This window comes from Pogoniulus pusillus, chromosome 7, assembly GCF_015220805.1.
Source record: "Pogoniulus pusillus isolate bPogPus1 chromosome 7, bPogPus1.pri, whole genome shotgun sequence".
NCBI classification, from domain to species: Eukaryota; Metazoa; Chordata; class Aves; order Piciformes; family Lybiidae; genus Pogoniulus; species Pogoniulus pusillus.
In genome coordinates, this window is record NC_087270.1 from 23,230,839 (window position 1) to 23,245,039 (window position 14,201).

The following is a 14,201-nucleotide window of genomic DNA, read 5'->3' on the forward strand; positions in this document are numbered from 1 at the left end:
TGGATGGGCTGGGGAATGAAAGATCCGGGAAACCTTTCTGAACCCCATCCCCAGCCTTGCACTCAACAGCCATGAGCTCATGATGAGTCAAATCCAGCTAAAAAAGGGATAAAGAGTAAGCAAGAAAATATTAAATATGGCATAAATAGAGTCCATGGGTGTTTGAGATTTAAAAAGAAGTGTATTCTGCTTGAGAAAGCCTGTAGCGCTGCTTGGGGTTGTTGTGGCCAAAGTGTAGAACCCTGCACTTAGCCTTGTTAAATCTCATCCCATTGGCCTCTGCCCACCTATCCAGCTGGTCAAGGTCCCTCTGCAGGGCTCTCCTACCCTCCAACAGACCCACACCTGCTCCTAGCTTGGTGTCATCTACAAATTTACTGATGCTGGACTCAATCCCCTCGTCCAGATCATCAAAAAAAATATTGAACAGGACTGGGCCCAGCACTGATCCCTGGGGCACACTACTAGTGACAGCTGCCAACTGGATGTGGCACCATTCACCACCACTCTCTGGGCTCTGCCATCCAGCCAATTCTTGACCCATATCACAGTGAATCTATCGAAGCCACAAGCTGCCAGTTTTGCCAGGAACTGCTTATGGCAGACAGTGTCAAAGGCTTTACTGAAGTTCAGGTAGACTACATCCACAGCCTTCCTCACATTCACTAGGTGAGTAAATCACTCTTGTCCTATCAAATGATAGGACAAGAGTGAATGGCCACAAGTTGTGCCAGGAGAGATTTAGGTTGGATATTAGAAGAAAATTCTTTACTGCAAGAGTGGTCAGGCATTGAAACAGGCTGTCCGAAGAGGTAGTGCAGTCACCATCCCTGCAGGGATGCAAAAGAACCTATAGACATGGCACTTTGGGCCATGGTTTAGTGGGCATGGTGGTGTTGAGTTCAAAGTATTCTGTAATCCTATAAAGCAAAAAATTTCTTTTCCCAGAAAAGAAGGTGTTTGTTAATACCCTTACAGCTACGAAGGCATTCTTGTGAGTGCAGAAAAGGAGGTTATATTCATGTATATCTGTCTCTTTATTAGTGCAACAGAAGCATATTAAAAGAAGTCTCTCATCATGAGTCTGGAGAACAAAGCTCAAACAAGGTCATCGAGGAAGGATGGAGGAAAGTAACAGAGGGAAGGCTTTAAGTAAGTTCTCAGCATTTTATGCATGCAGACAAAAAGAGTCTTTAAAGGGTCTGGTTTGGGAGGGGTTTGTCCCAGTACACATGGTGTCATTTACAGCATCCCTCTGAGCCCTTTGGGGAACAGGAAAGTGCAGCTTTGCTAGCTAAATTGTTTGCAGCAGGTGCTTTGTCCAAGGCATCTCAGCTACTGTTGTCTTGCTTGGTGACTGATTCTGGTCCTCTCTCAATATCATCACCTGCTGTCCCTGGCAGTGACACCTAGTCACAGAATCATAGAATTGTCAGAGCTGGAAGAGACCTCAAGGATCATCCAGTTCCAACTCCCCTGCCACAGGCAGGGACACCTCACACTAGATCAGGTTGCTCAGAGCCACATCCAGCCTGGCCTTAAAAGCCTCTAGGGCTGAGGCTTCCACCACCTCCCTGAGCAACTTGTTCCAGTGTCTCACACCCTCATGGTGAAGTCCTTACTGAACGGTCACTCCTAGTCAATGACATTACAAAGAACTAAATTCAAGGCAGCTGAGGTAGTTCTGCTGTTTATGGTCAAGTGTCCCATGCAAGTTAAGCATTTAGGATAGAACCCATGGTAGAATTTTGCAGGAGGCAACAAGTTCCTGGCATTCCCAAATTGTGGCTGTCCCCATGTCTGTGCAGAAAAGTCCTTAAATGTGCTCTGGCCACTTCAAATGACCAAATTTCAGCCCTCACTGTGGCCAACAATAGGAGATGGAGGGGTCTGCTGCCTGCAGACAGTATGTCCCATGCATGTAGCTTGCTGGGCTAAGCAGGACACGGGGACTTCTCAGATGTGGAGCCAATAAGGAGCACTCCAGCTACCTGGGATTTTATAAATCTTTCAGCTATCAGTTCTTCAGAGCTCCAAATGCAAAATCCAGCAGCCTGGGATATCATGTGGATTTATGGCTTGGGATTTATGAACTGGTCTGGATAAAATAAGAACTGCCTTGACATGTCTGGGGGTTTCTTTTTGAGGTTTGTGGGGGAAAAAAAAAATCCACAAAATGAAGACCTGGTTTATTTTTTTCTTATTTTGCTTTCTATTCAAAGCTTGCTTTTGATAGAAATGCAGATGTTTAGTATATTGTTGGTTTGATTTTAGTATTTTTTTCTGCTTCTTACCTATGTGCTTCCTGGGGCTGGAGGTGGAGCGGTGCAAGCAACATTGCTCTCACAAAGTTTCCTGCCTGGCAGGAATCGCTCAAGGAAACATGACCTCAAGGCATTCCCAGCCCTGTTTCTGGAGTAGAGGAAAACACTGATAAATATTTAGGGAGATTTATGGATGATTCCAAATAGTAAGTAGCTCCCCACAACAACCACTGCCCCAGACCTGACCTGCTTTTATCACTTTTTTCTTTAGATGATTCTGTGGCCCTGGTTATTCTTCATTTACTGCAGCTCACAGAACCAGAGAATCACAGAATGCCAGGTTAGAAGGCACCCCAAAGATCACCTGGTCCAACCTTTCTAGGTAATAGTAGACTTGAAATGAGCTGGCCTAGCACCCTGTCAAGCTGAGTCTGAAAACTGTCCATTGTAGGGGAACTCACCACCTCTCTTGGGAGATGATTCTAATGTCTAACTATTCTCATGGTGAAAAAAAATTTCTTCTGGAGTCCAATTGAAATCTCCCCAGGAGTAACTTGTACCCATGTTTTTTACCATGGGAATCCTTGTAAATAGGGAGTCTCCATGTATTGGTACATGGTAAGCCTTCTCTTCTTAAGGCTGAACAAAGCCATGGTCCCCACAGTCATGTTATGGAAAAGAGGTAAGATGGGATATACCTTGGTCAGGAGGAAAAACTGTTTGATATATTTTTGCCACCTTTTCTGACCAACCCTTTCTTACCTCTGTGTGATTTTCTTTCTGAGGACCTTGAGTTTTATGCATCAATGTACCTCTCAGGAAACAACCAAATATGTAACTCCAGCCTTTCAGCCTACCATCTTTCCCATCCCCTTAAACAAAGACTTGCCCATGTGCTAACATTGCCAACCTCTTCAGCCCAGGTTGCTGAAACCTTTGCATGCTCCGTTTTGAGCTGGTACCATGTAGATGCTGCCAATGTTGTGTTTAACGTCCATGCACCCAGTGGTGTCTCCTGGGGCTTCTGCCAGCCTGTTAAGAAGCAAAAAGAGAAAAGGCAAGGGAGGATGGCTTGATGAAGGATGTCTTCACCCCTTCTCCTGTTGGTGTCCCCCAGCCACATGGGTGATGCCACACCAGCACTAGAGGAATGAGGATGGTGCTCCCAGAGCAGCTCAGCTTTGTTCCATGCAGGAAGAACAAACTTTTACATCACCTCTGATGCCTGAATAACCTAAGGAGGATGTGCTTGTGGCAGTCAAGGAATGCAAACCAACCAACTCCTCCCAGACTTAGTCCTGTGAACCATGGCCTGGAAACACAACAGACTTAGTCCAAGAAATGTCACAGAATCATTCGGTTTGGAAAAAATCCTCAGGATCACCAAGTCCAACCAACAACCGTACTCTACAAGGTTCAGCAGGTTCTTCTTTATGGGTCTGAATGAAATAGTTTGCTTTGATTTTAATTACCACAGAATGAGAGAGTGTCACAGCATGATTTGCTGTGAAATAATTTAGGAATAATTTAATTTAGAGATTTTGTTTTAAATAAAATTGAGGTGTCCAAGCCACGTTCTAGAGCTAGGTAAAATCGCTCCTTAAAAGGGAGACAAATCCAGTTTTACTCTGTCTTAATTATCCAGTGTGGATTTTCCAATTGTCAGCTCATTTTAAACTTAGAAATGAGGCATGGAGTCACCAGGCTTGAAGCGAGGAGGCCAGCAGACTGGTCCCTGCGTCAGCACCTCCCTAACCTCAGGTTCAGGTAAGAAAGTTTGCTGAGAATTTAATTCAAATTAATGAAGTTTATCATAGAATCACATAATTGTCAGGGCTGAAAGAGACCTCAAGGATCATTTAGCTCCAACCCCTCTGACATGGGCAGACACACATCACACTAGATCAGGTTGCTCAGAGTCCCATCCAGCCTGGTCTTAACAACTTCCACCACTTCCCTGGGCAACCTGTTTCAGTGTCTCACCACCCTCAATGGCAAGGGAAGGGTTGGATGGAAATCTCTATTTCCAGTGTTCAGCCCACTCAGCATCTGTACCTCTGGCCTGTATCTGGGGACAGACTCTGGCAGTTACTCTATCACCCAGGGGTATCAGGAAAAGGAGAAAAGACCCACAGGCTGAAATAAAAATGGATTTAATGAAATAGCCAAACTGGCACCAATGTCAATGAAAGAAATATAAAGTTATACCCGGTCCAGCAAAGGTGCAGCAGTCACAGCGCCCAGGAATTCAATCCTCCAGAGCAGGAGAAAGAAGAGCAGGCTGAGAAGGAAGTCCAGGCAGGAAGCTCTAGCAGAAACTCCTCTCTCCTCAGCAAACTGTACACTGATTGTGGTGCCTATGGTCTGAGATAGTTTTAGCCAGGTCAGGTCAGCTGTGCTGGCCAGTTCAGAACTGCTGATGGCCTCCAGCCCATGGCTGCCCTGGGATTCTGTCCCAGCAAAACCAGGACATGCTTGTACCTTAGGTATTCACTGCAGTTCCCATTCAAGCACTGAAGGCATTTGGGGAGCAGAACAGGGGAAATGTGAAAAAAAATATTTCTTCTCCACAAGCCTTTTTCTGTCGACTTTTCACACTGCTGGCAGCTGGAGAAGGTGACCAGGGATGCCAGCACCGGTGAAGGCCAGGGAGGGCAGTGGGACAGTCACTGTGCTGTTGGAACATTGTGAACCTTTTATGCCTCTTTCTGCAGCACCCAGCACTAACAAACCCCATCAAACCGGCTTGTCAAAACATCTTTACTTGGCTGCTTGGTGCTGGTACGTGGCTCCTGCTCTTCCTGGTACCATCTCTGGCATGGTCCTGCCATTAAAAGAATTATCTTTCCATCCCAGGGTGAGGGAGGGGGTCTGGGGGCAGGCACTAAGTGTCTGGACCCTGCTAAGTTCAAAGGCACCCTCCCTCCCACCCCGAGGAGGGATGTAGCTGGCCAGGGGATAGCTGGAGGCCACACAGACGGGAAGGTATGTAACAATCCATTTATCACTTTGCAAATATTAGTGCTGCTCGCATTTGCTGCAGCAATATTTCTTCTTGGAAATTGGTGAAGTGAGTAATAACGATGTTATTTATTCTAAGACCTTGGAACTGAGAAGCAATAACGGGGGGGTGGGGGGGGACACGGACGACAACTGTTCCCTTGAAAGCTTCGGAGGTGCTGGAAATAAAATGGGGGGGATGTGGTGGGGGGGAGGATAAAATAGATCAACAAAGGTCTGGAGGAGAGAAAGCCATCGAAATCTCTTGTTTAATTTTCTTGCCCCAAAGGTAATAAAATGCATTTCGTAGTGATTGATATATAAACAAGAAGCAGTGGGAGAAGGGCGAGCATTTCAGATTCATCTCTCACCAGCATATCCTGTGAGATAGCCAGAGCTCCCATCCCACTTCCCCACAGGACTTCACCCCCAGTGCCTGCTGGCACCTCTCATTTTGTCTCCAGTGAAACACCTCCTTCACCACAGTCTGCCTATTCTATTATTTTGATTTTTTCCCTTTTTTTTCCCTCCCTTTCTTTCTTCCTCCCCTTCTTTTTTTGCATCCCTTATCTGAATATATAAGGCTGCCCTTTGCTCAGATTTATGGGTTGGGGCAGCGCTGTGTGTATTTACAGTCTCCTGACCTGCAGACCTACAGCTGAACAAGAGCAGGAGGAAACCAGGGCCCGTTCCATAAACAGAGACAGATACGAGGGGGAGGCAGCAGGAACTGCAAGCAGCACTTAACATTTTTAACTATTTGGCCAAGCTGAAGAATTAGCGATTAGATTAGAGGCAAAGAAAAATGAGACACAGGGTTAAAGATTTGGGAGAAGGAGGGGAGGTTGGCAATGGCCAAAAGCAGCCCCCCCCCCTCCCCACAGGTTTGGCATGGGGAGAAATTTAAAGTTATAGGAATTTTATAGAAGGTTTTTCTGGGGCAAAAGGGAATAGAGATGAAAGCGAATCTCCAAAGCGTTTTAATCAGAGCTGCGCTTTCCTTGGGTAGAGCTGAACAGCGCTTTTCAAGTCTAATTACCTTTTGAGGAGGTAGATTACTTAGTCTGTGTTTATTCAGGTACTAATTGCCTCAGATTAAGTAAAAAGAAAACCTGACTCAAGGATAATAAATATTTCTTACGTCCGTATCTATCGGTTGGTGCGTTGGCAGAAACTCAGCGCGGGCGAGCCATATTTCAAAGGGGCCGGAGAGTGACTCGACTTCTCCCAGGCAAAGGCAGCAAAAGTGGCAAGCAACCTGAAAAATAAATAAATGAAATGCAACGTATGTAGGGGTCACAATATAGCACAAGTATATCAACATGATGAACAGCTCTGATGAAAATGGTAAACAAAACCACCCTCTCTTCCTGTGGCTTGTTTTACATTGCAATAAACCACTGACTCTATAACCTATCAGAACATGCTGAGATTTTATGCATCATTTCCAACTACTATTTGAACATTTGGTTTAGAGTAGTCATGAACTATAATTAATGGGATTTTTGTCTTTTTTTTTTTTTTTTTTTTGTGTGTGTGTGTGTATGTTTGGGTTTTTTTTCTTTTGGTCCTGATAAAAAGCACACTTTATTGTATTTTATTACCTGTTGGTCCAAAGCTCCATACAGATGAAGCAAATTCGTTTTAGGTTTTAGGATGGGGATAAAGGGAGTGTGTGTGTATGTGTGCACGTATGATTATGATGAATTAACATTTACCATCTGTAATCAGACCCAGAAGTTTAGCTTGCAATGCCCCATCCAAATTTTCTCTCCTTCTATGAGCAAGCTGGTAGCGCTGGGACACAGATTTCGGCCCAGCTCAGATTGCCAGCAGGAGGAAGGGGGAAAGCAGGGGGGTGGAAAAAAAAAAAAAGAACCACAACAAAACACAACAACCCAGGCACCACAAAGACCATTGAGATGAATGGCTCTATTTTATGAGCCATAAAAGTTTTATTCATCTTGACACCGAAACAGGTTTAGGCAGCGAGTTGACACGCCTTAAATAAATAAGTGGAATTAATTCCCTGGCTCTTGAAACAATAGCGCTGTGCCTATAACACCAAGAGCTGCCCTGTTGTTTCTCATGGCTGCTCGATATTGATATTATTTGTGGGGTTGGTTTTCCTTTTTTTGTTGTTTTCTTTTTCTTTTTTTTTTTTTTTTTCCTCTGGGGCCTGGTTGCTCCACTTCAGATTCTTCCCCTGTTTTATTAGAGGTTGAAAAAGGTTCAAGACCTGGTTGTACCGCTGCTCCCACCGACAGCTAAGGAACCAGTTTGGCGTCTGGTTTGTCTGTTGTTTTACTGCTGACCTTCAAATCAACTTTCCCCCCTGACCCCAGGAGGCATCTATCATGACAAGAGGCTGTTTAACACAAATGGTGCCCATTTATAGGGGAAGAGAGTCAGAAGATTTCCTTGGTTGTTGGTTTTGGAGGGGGGGGGCGGTGTTGGGGTTTTTGTTTTGTTTTGTTTTTATGAAGAATTTGGTTTTTTCACCCTTCTTTTCTCAGTCACCACAGGTGAAATCCCTCCTAGCAGCTGGCTTATGAAATAATGCGAGGGGAGGCCGTAATGAGCTGAAAGCACCCTCAGCTGGAGATAAATATATGCAAATGAGATGCACAAACAAAGGAGCCCGGACAGAGAAATATCTGCAATTCCAGCAAAATGCTGCCTGCAGCTAGAAGATGAACAGCTTTGATAAAATGGTAACAAAAAGCACCTTTTTCTCCTCCAGCTTGTTTTACATTGCAATAGCGCATTGTTATTGTAACCCATCGGAGCATGCAGAGGTTTTTTTCTGCCGCCCTGCTTCAAAAAAAAAAAAAAAGGGGGGGGGGGGAGGAAGAAAAAAAAAAAAAAGAGAGAAAAAAAAAAGATAAGTTAAAAAAAAAAAAAAAAGACCCTAAAAGAACCCTGTTTAAACATTTGTTTTTAAAACACGGGCAATGTGATGACTTGGGTGTTTTGGTGGCTCGCTGTGTGTGTGTTTCTGTGGGTACTTATTTTATTATTTGTTCATTATTTTATTAGCTTTTTTCTTTTCGATGGTTTTTTTTCTTTTTTACCTGTTGGTCTCTCTCTGGCTCTGGTTGCTGGTGATTTTTTTTTTTCGTGTGTCATGATAGCTTGCAACGAAGTGTGTGCGCTGGAGTGGCTGTTGGTTTTCTGGGGAGAAAAATAAAACCCACCAAATGAACGAAATCGGAGTACTGCTTTCAAATTTGGGGGTGAAATCCAAGTAGCAAGAAGCAGCTCAGGGCAGGAGGCTGTTGTGGGGGTAAGGAAGGGGCGGGGGGGAAGCAGACTTGAACATTCACCAAGCAGCACCCAAACAGGCAGCTTTAATGAAAGCAATCAAGCCTCTGAGCTAATTCAAAGACAGACATCTAACATGCTGATTTTAATAAGCTTTTAAAAGGCAATCTCTAACTTTTAAAAGTCACTCTTTTTAATTTAATTGAGAGTGTTGGGGTTGGTGGGGTTTTTTTGGTTCATATATTGCCAAAACAAACACAGCCACTATAATATGTTTTCAATATGTATAAGTAGCATATCTAGACAATGGTTTAAATTAGTCCTGCATTTGGAGAGGGGGGTGGGTGGTGTGGGAATTTGGGGAGGAAAAAAAAGAGTCTTACTTTGGATGAGTCGAAGACATTTTCCAAGCAGGGCTCATCACGTCAAAATAACACCTTTATATTCTCATCCTCGCCTTTATGAATCCTCCAGTGTTAATGTCTGGATGTCTCTTTCCCTGTAGGCTTCTTCAGAAAACAACCTTGATCCTCTCTCAGAGAGAACCCAGGTTGCTGTCGAAGAGGCAGTGGAGAAAAAGGCAGAGAAAATAGATTGCTGTTTAACTTTTAACCTTATGGATATCATTAAATAGATCGTTGCAGATTTATAAACGGAGGATAAACACTATAAAGTTTAGAGGGGCTTTTACTCAAGGCACTAACTGCAGGGGTTTTATGTCTGGCAAGAAAAAGAAAAATAGACTTACCTTTTTCATAAAAAACCAAAAATAAAAAGAAGGTCCCCTCCTTGCTAGGTTGCTCGGCTTTGGCACTTAGAGATGTTAGAGCAGACAAGTGTCGGATTTCCCGGTGTCAAGCAGATCTCCTAATTTTTCATAGCCCCTACTCCTGTTGCATTTTTTGGCCCGGTGTGAGAGTCATCAATTTAATTCATTGGGGCTAAGCGCGCTGGAAATCAGGCTTGCTGTGGACATGTTGCTTTAACGAACCCTAAAACCTGACCGGCAGCTCTCTGCCTGCAGTTACCACCACCCCCAACCCCGCCAAGCTCAGGATTTCAAGAGTTAATAAAAACTTGGTTAGGTTATAGGAAGGCTTCCTTTTTTTTGCAGCCCAGGTTTGTAGCGGCATAATTATGTTCAACTGCTGTTATTTGAAAAGGGCAAACAGCATCTTAGGCACAGAACAATGAAATTACAGCTGAGATTTAGGTTAGCAAAAGCCGTCTTCTGCAGGCTTTTATGATTCATTATTTCCCATTAAATACAGTATTAGAAGTGTACACCAGATAGCTCATGGTTGCTGCGCTCAGAGCACATTATCTATATTACACAGGTCTGGGGAGCAGAATTAGAAAACTTTGGGGGAATGAGCAATATGTGTTTGCTGATAGAAGTACCATATGGCTCATCTTCCTCAATTGCTTTCATTGCGACTCTGATGCTGGAGAAATTAAAGTTTTATTTGATGTGGCACAGCTTAATGAACTGTCTTCTGTTAGGAAAATTGAATATGTTTCCTGTTATTTGAGCACAGAGCCCTCATGGTTTTGGCTGATGAGGGATGCATTATGTATTGTTTATTTAGCATTTTGAAAACAAAAGCAGATATTGGAGGTAAAATTGATTACTGCAGGCTGCCTTATATAATCCCATGTTTCTTGCTTTAAATCACAGCCCTGACTATTATTTTTATGACAGCATTTTTCTGGGGTTCCCCCATAAAAAGAAAAAAATACTTTTAGGAAAAAATCATTTAAAAAAAAAAAAAAAAGAGGGTGTGTTGGGGCAAAGTATATAATCTCTGCTTTGTTCAAAAGAAGCACTGTAGTTTTTAAAGGTTAGAGAAGGGCACGAAATCAAAACGTGCACTTACACACGGATTAACCTGCAGGCCTAGTGGCTGCCGTGCCATCAGTCTGGGGATGCTCGAGGAGCACGCATGCACCGGGCTGTGTCCTTAGAGGAAGGCTTGGCTTCCTGGCTGGAGGACACAAAGAGAAAGAAACATCCAGGCGTCAGGAACCAAATATCCCAAAACCTCACACCGCTAAATATGCTGGAGAGAGTTAATTGCAATATATTAAAGTGCGAAGGGGAAGGATTGGCTAGAAATGAGGATACAGGAAAGCGTCTAGGGGGAGCAGGGCGCATGTTACCTGCTGCTGCAACAGCATCAGACATCTACCCATGGCAGGAAAGAAGTTATTGATGGAAAGATGGCTCAGATCAAAGGCAACGTGTGGGTTTTGGCTTTGTTTTATAGGAATCACATGCACACCAAGGCACATGTGGCCTATATGTACCGTGAGAGCGGCTGGCAGCAGTAGGTCCAGCAATAGATGGGGCTGTGTGCGTGTGCTAACCACCCCCTTTGCCTGAAATTTAGGAGCAGGCAACTATATTTAAACTCTGAAACTTAAAAATAATACCTTTGAAGGCAGGTTTTCATTTCACTTCTGTGTGTTAGAAATCCTACTTTGTGACATCCTCTGCCTCCCTCCCCTTCTCCCCCCCTCAAATAAAAAAAAGAGGTAGTGGGGAGCAGGGAGCAAAAGGTAAAAACTAGCTTAGGTAGCTCAGTGCCTTTTCTTCCTGCCCTCCACGCTGCTCTGACAAAAAGGCAATTTGTCTTGCATGCCCTGCTATGTTTGAGGACTCTGGCAAAGGCACAGGTTAAACAAGCCCCACGCAGAATCTAAATACCATCCATTAGAAGAGAAAGTCCCAAGGTGTTTATAGCAGCCGGGCCAAGGCGCGCCGGCCTCGCTCCGCCAAAACTCCCATTGACGTCAGCGAGCCTTGTGCTTATGCAAAGAGTGTGGGATGCTGCCCTGTACCTTATGGAGGGGATAGAGGAAACAAAAAAAAAAAAAAAAAAAAAAAAAAAAAAAAAAAAAAGAAAGAAGAAAGAAAAATAATAATAAAAATTTAAAAAAGTAGTATTGGAAGGAGGATGTTGCTCTTGAAAACGTCTTGGAGCAAAGTGGTTAAGCAAAGCCTGTACAAACAGTGACTATAAATATTTTCTGTTCTGTATAGCTCTTCAAACAGTTCCCTGCCATAATTCCAGATGAGCTGAAAAAAATAAATAAATTGTGGCATGAGGGGAAGAGAAGGAAAAAAAAAAAAGAGAGAGAGAGAGAGAGAGAGAAAAGGAACAACAACAACAAAAATAATCACATTGCAACCGATGCCGAAACCACAAAAACTTTTTTTTGTCCTCTCTTTTTCAGCCAGATCTATTTCCCAGAGACTGGTGGGGTTTTTATGAAAGGCTGCTCCATGACAGGAGCCTCCTTTGAGGAAGACCATTATGCATTGTTATCAGCATGGCGTAATTTGACTGTTGACAAAGTATCTGTGGCAGTAAGAATGAAAGCAGTTAGAAGTGTGGCGGGTTGTAATCAAGAAGATGCTTAGCTGTGCAACGCTGCATCTTGAGCAGATTTGAATCAGCATTGCCTTGAGGGGACGGACACACACACACACACACGGAGTGAGAGAGATAGAGCCATACACACATACCAAAAAAGAAAAAAAAAGGGAAAAAAAAAAAGTCCATTAATTTTTAGTGGGAAAATTAGAGTGGCACTTGATGAAGTGAAATTTGACATGCGTTAATTGCTCCACAGCTCTCCTAATTAGAGATTTTCAAATTCTTTTACTGCCGTCAGCCTGATGCCACATTGTCTTGCTGGACAAACAGTAAAATTGCAAATTGGGTTGATCGAGAAGTTGGACTTGGAGATATTGGACTCTGGCTCGTGTTGCTGCTGATCATCATTTTCAACAGCAGGGTTGAGGGGATTGTGGTCATTTAGGGAGAGAAAAAAGTGGAATGAAATCCTTCTGCTTGATAAATAAGAATCAATGATTTTTAACAAGGCTTGTTTAAAAAGAGATTAAAGGAATGCAAGAAGTGAACAATAAAGCAAGGGAGTTGCAAATAAACCTTTAACCTTGGCTAAATCTACATCTCGCATAACATTTCAAATCTGATTCTGTTTATAAGCAAGCCATTAAATCCCGTTTATTTTGTTCACTGTGTGGTGACTTGGAGGCAAGGGGTGGGATTCAGGTTCCTGCATGCATTTTGCCCTGATCTGAGATGCAGCAGAGCAAGACCATGGTTTATATCAAAACCTGGTTATAAGCTTGTAGGAACACAAGTATTGTGTTCTGAAAGGATCATTTTTGTCTCTTTTGCTTTTGTTTTTAGCCTTTTGCTTGCCCCACTCATGCCCCAGATTAGTCCTCCCCTCCACTGGCCTTTGAACTCCTCTTAATTCATTAACATATTGAATTTTTTCAATTTTCCATTTTCTTGCAATAACAATATTAATGCCAGGGCCAAGGCCTGATTAGAGCTAAATTACTTGTTACCTGCTGGCATTTATTTATATGGCATTGAATTATAAAGCTTTGTTATTGTCATGCCTTGGGCGAATTGTTTATGACACCAGTAATAGGAGTAATTGTTATTGTTGAAATTACCTGTCAGCTACCCATAGCAGTGGCCCTTGTCCCACTGACAAATAGTGACAGGGGAGAGGGATCCTCCGCACGTCCTCCTGATGACTTCTCCTCTGATAATAAGGAGTGCAGGGCCTCTGATAATTTGCCTGTCACTGTTGAGTGCAGCTCAGAGAGAGTTGGCCAAATTGTTGTCATTCACTTTGACAAAGACAGCAAAACGCTCTGGAGCAGGAGGAGGATTATCAAAATAAATGAAAGCAGTTGCATGTCCTTTGTTTTGGGTTTTTTGGGTTGGTTTCTGTTTGAGCTCCCCCCCCCCCCCCCCCCCCCCCAAGTCTCCATCCCCACTTGCCTGCCAGAACTGTGAAAATAGGAACACGTTCCTTAGCGGCACGACTTCAGAGATAGCATGGAGCAGGGAGACAACAACAACACAAGAGCTTCTGCAGTTGTTTGCTGTTTGCATGAAATGTTTTGTTTTCTAAGGGTATTTTTTTTATCTGTGCAATTTATATATATATAATATGTATAAGTCTGTGCATGTGAGAGAGCTTCCGTGATACGGAGGATTTTTTTTCCCCCTAAGCCTGTCGGTGCTTTGGCAACTACCAACTGCCGCTGCAAAAGGAAGGGTGGTGTGTCTGAGGAGTGGATTTGCTTTTTTATTTTCTTGTGTTTTCATCGTCAACAGCATTTCTTTCAACTCTCTTTTTCCATGCTCTCCTGAAACCTCTCTCTGGTGTAGCAGTTGGTGGTGCCCCGTGCATGAGGTTGCTAAAGATATGCCTCCCTGCCTGCTTTTTGCCCCCTTGAGCTATTGCAATATCAGCCAAATTATCTTCACCAAAAATGTTGTTTCCTCTAGGAAAGGAGGTTCTGCCACTGATAAAGCAAGTGGAGGTTTGTTTGCTGCTGCAAAGGACGGCGGCTAGCAAGGCTTTGGGAAGACAGCATTATTTGTCAGAGCCTATTGAGGAGAAAAAAAAATAAAGACAAAATAATTCCCAAAACTCCCCCTTCACGTCCTGTTAACTGTTTCACATGGGAGGATGCCCATGCTTGGTGGAGACTTGCTGCCAATCACACCCTGACACTAGTGAGGAAGAGGGATAATTTCCACTATGACAGCAGCCAGGCTGCAGCAGGAATGCTCCAAGTGCAGGTTTGGGGTGAGCACATCACACCCTGCCTGA

The 14,201-nt window shown here is 43.6% G+C and overlaps 2 long non-coding RNA genes across 3 annotated transcripts; one reads left to right on the top strand and one right to left on the bottom strand.

Annotated features, from left to right (window-relative positions):
- Window positions 1–1,049: 1,049 nt before the first annotated feature.
- Window positions 1,050–14,016, top strand: LOC135176819 (uncharacterized). Of its 2 annotated transcripts, none has more exons than XR_010302833.1 (3): window positions 1,050–1,152; window positions 7,781–7,978; window positions 13,874–14,016. It is a non-coding gene; the product is annotated as an uncharacterized LOC135176819 (long non-coding RNA). The 2 variants fall into 2 exon arrangements; XR_010302832.1 differs by lacking the exon at window positions 13,874–14,016 and adding an exon at window positions 9,034–9,303.
- On the bottom strand, window positions 4,402–8,435 carry LOC135176818 (uncharacterized). Its single transcript, XR_010302831.1, has 3 exons — window positions 8,339–8,435; window positions 6,406–6,522; window positions 4,402–4,628 (listed from the first exon to the last, which is right to left on the bottom strand). It is a non-coding gene; the product is annotated as an uncharacterized LOC135176818 (long non-coding RNA).
- Window positions 14,017–14,201: the final 185 nt, after the last annotated feature.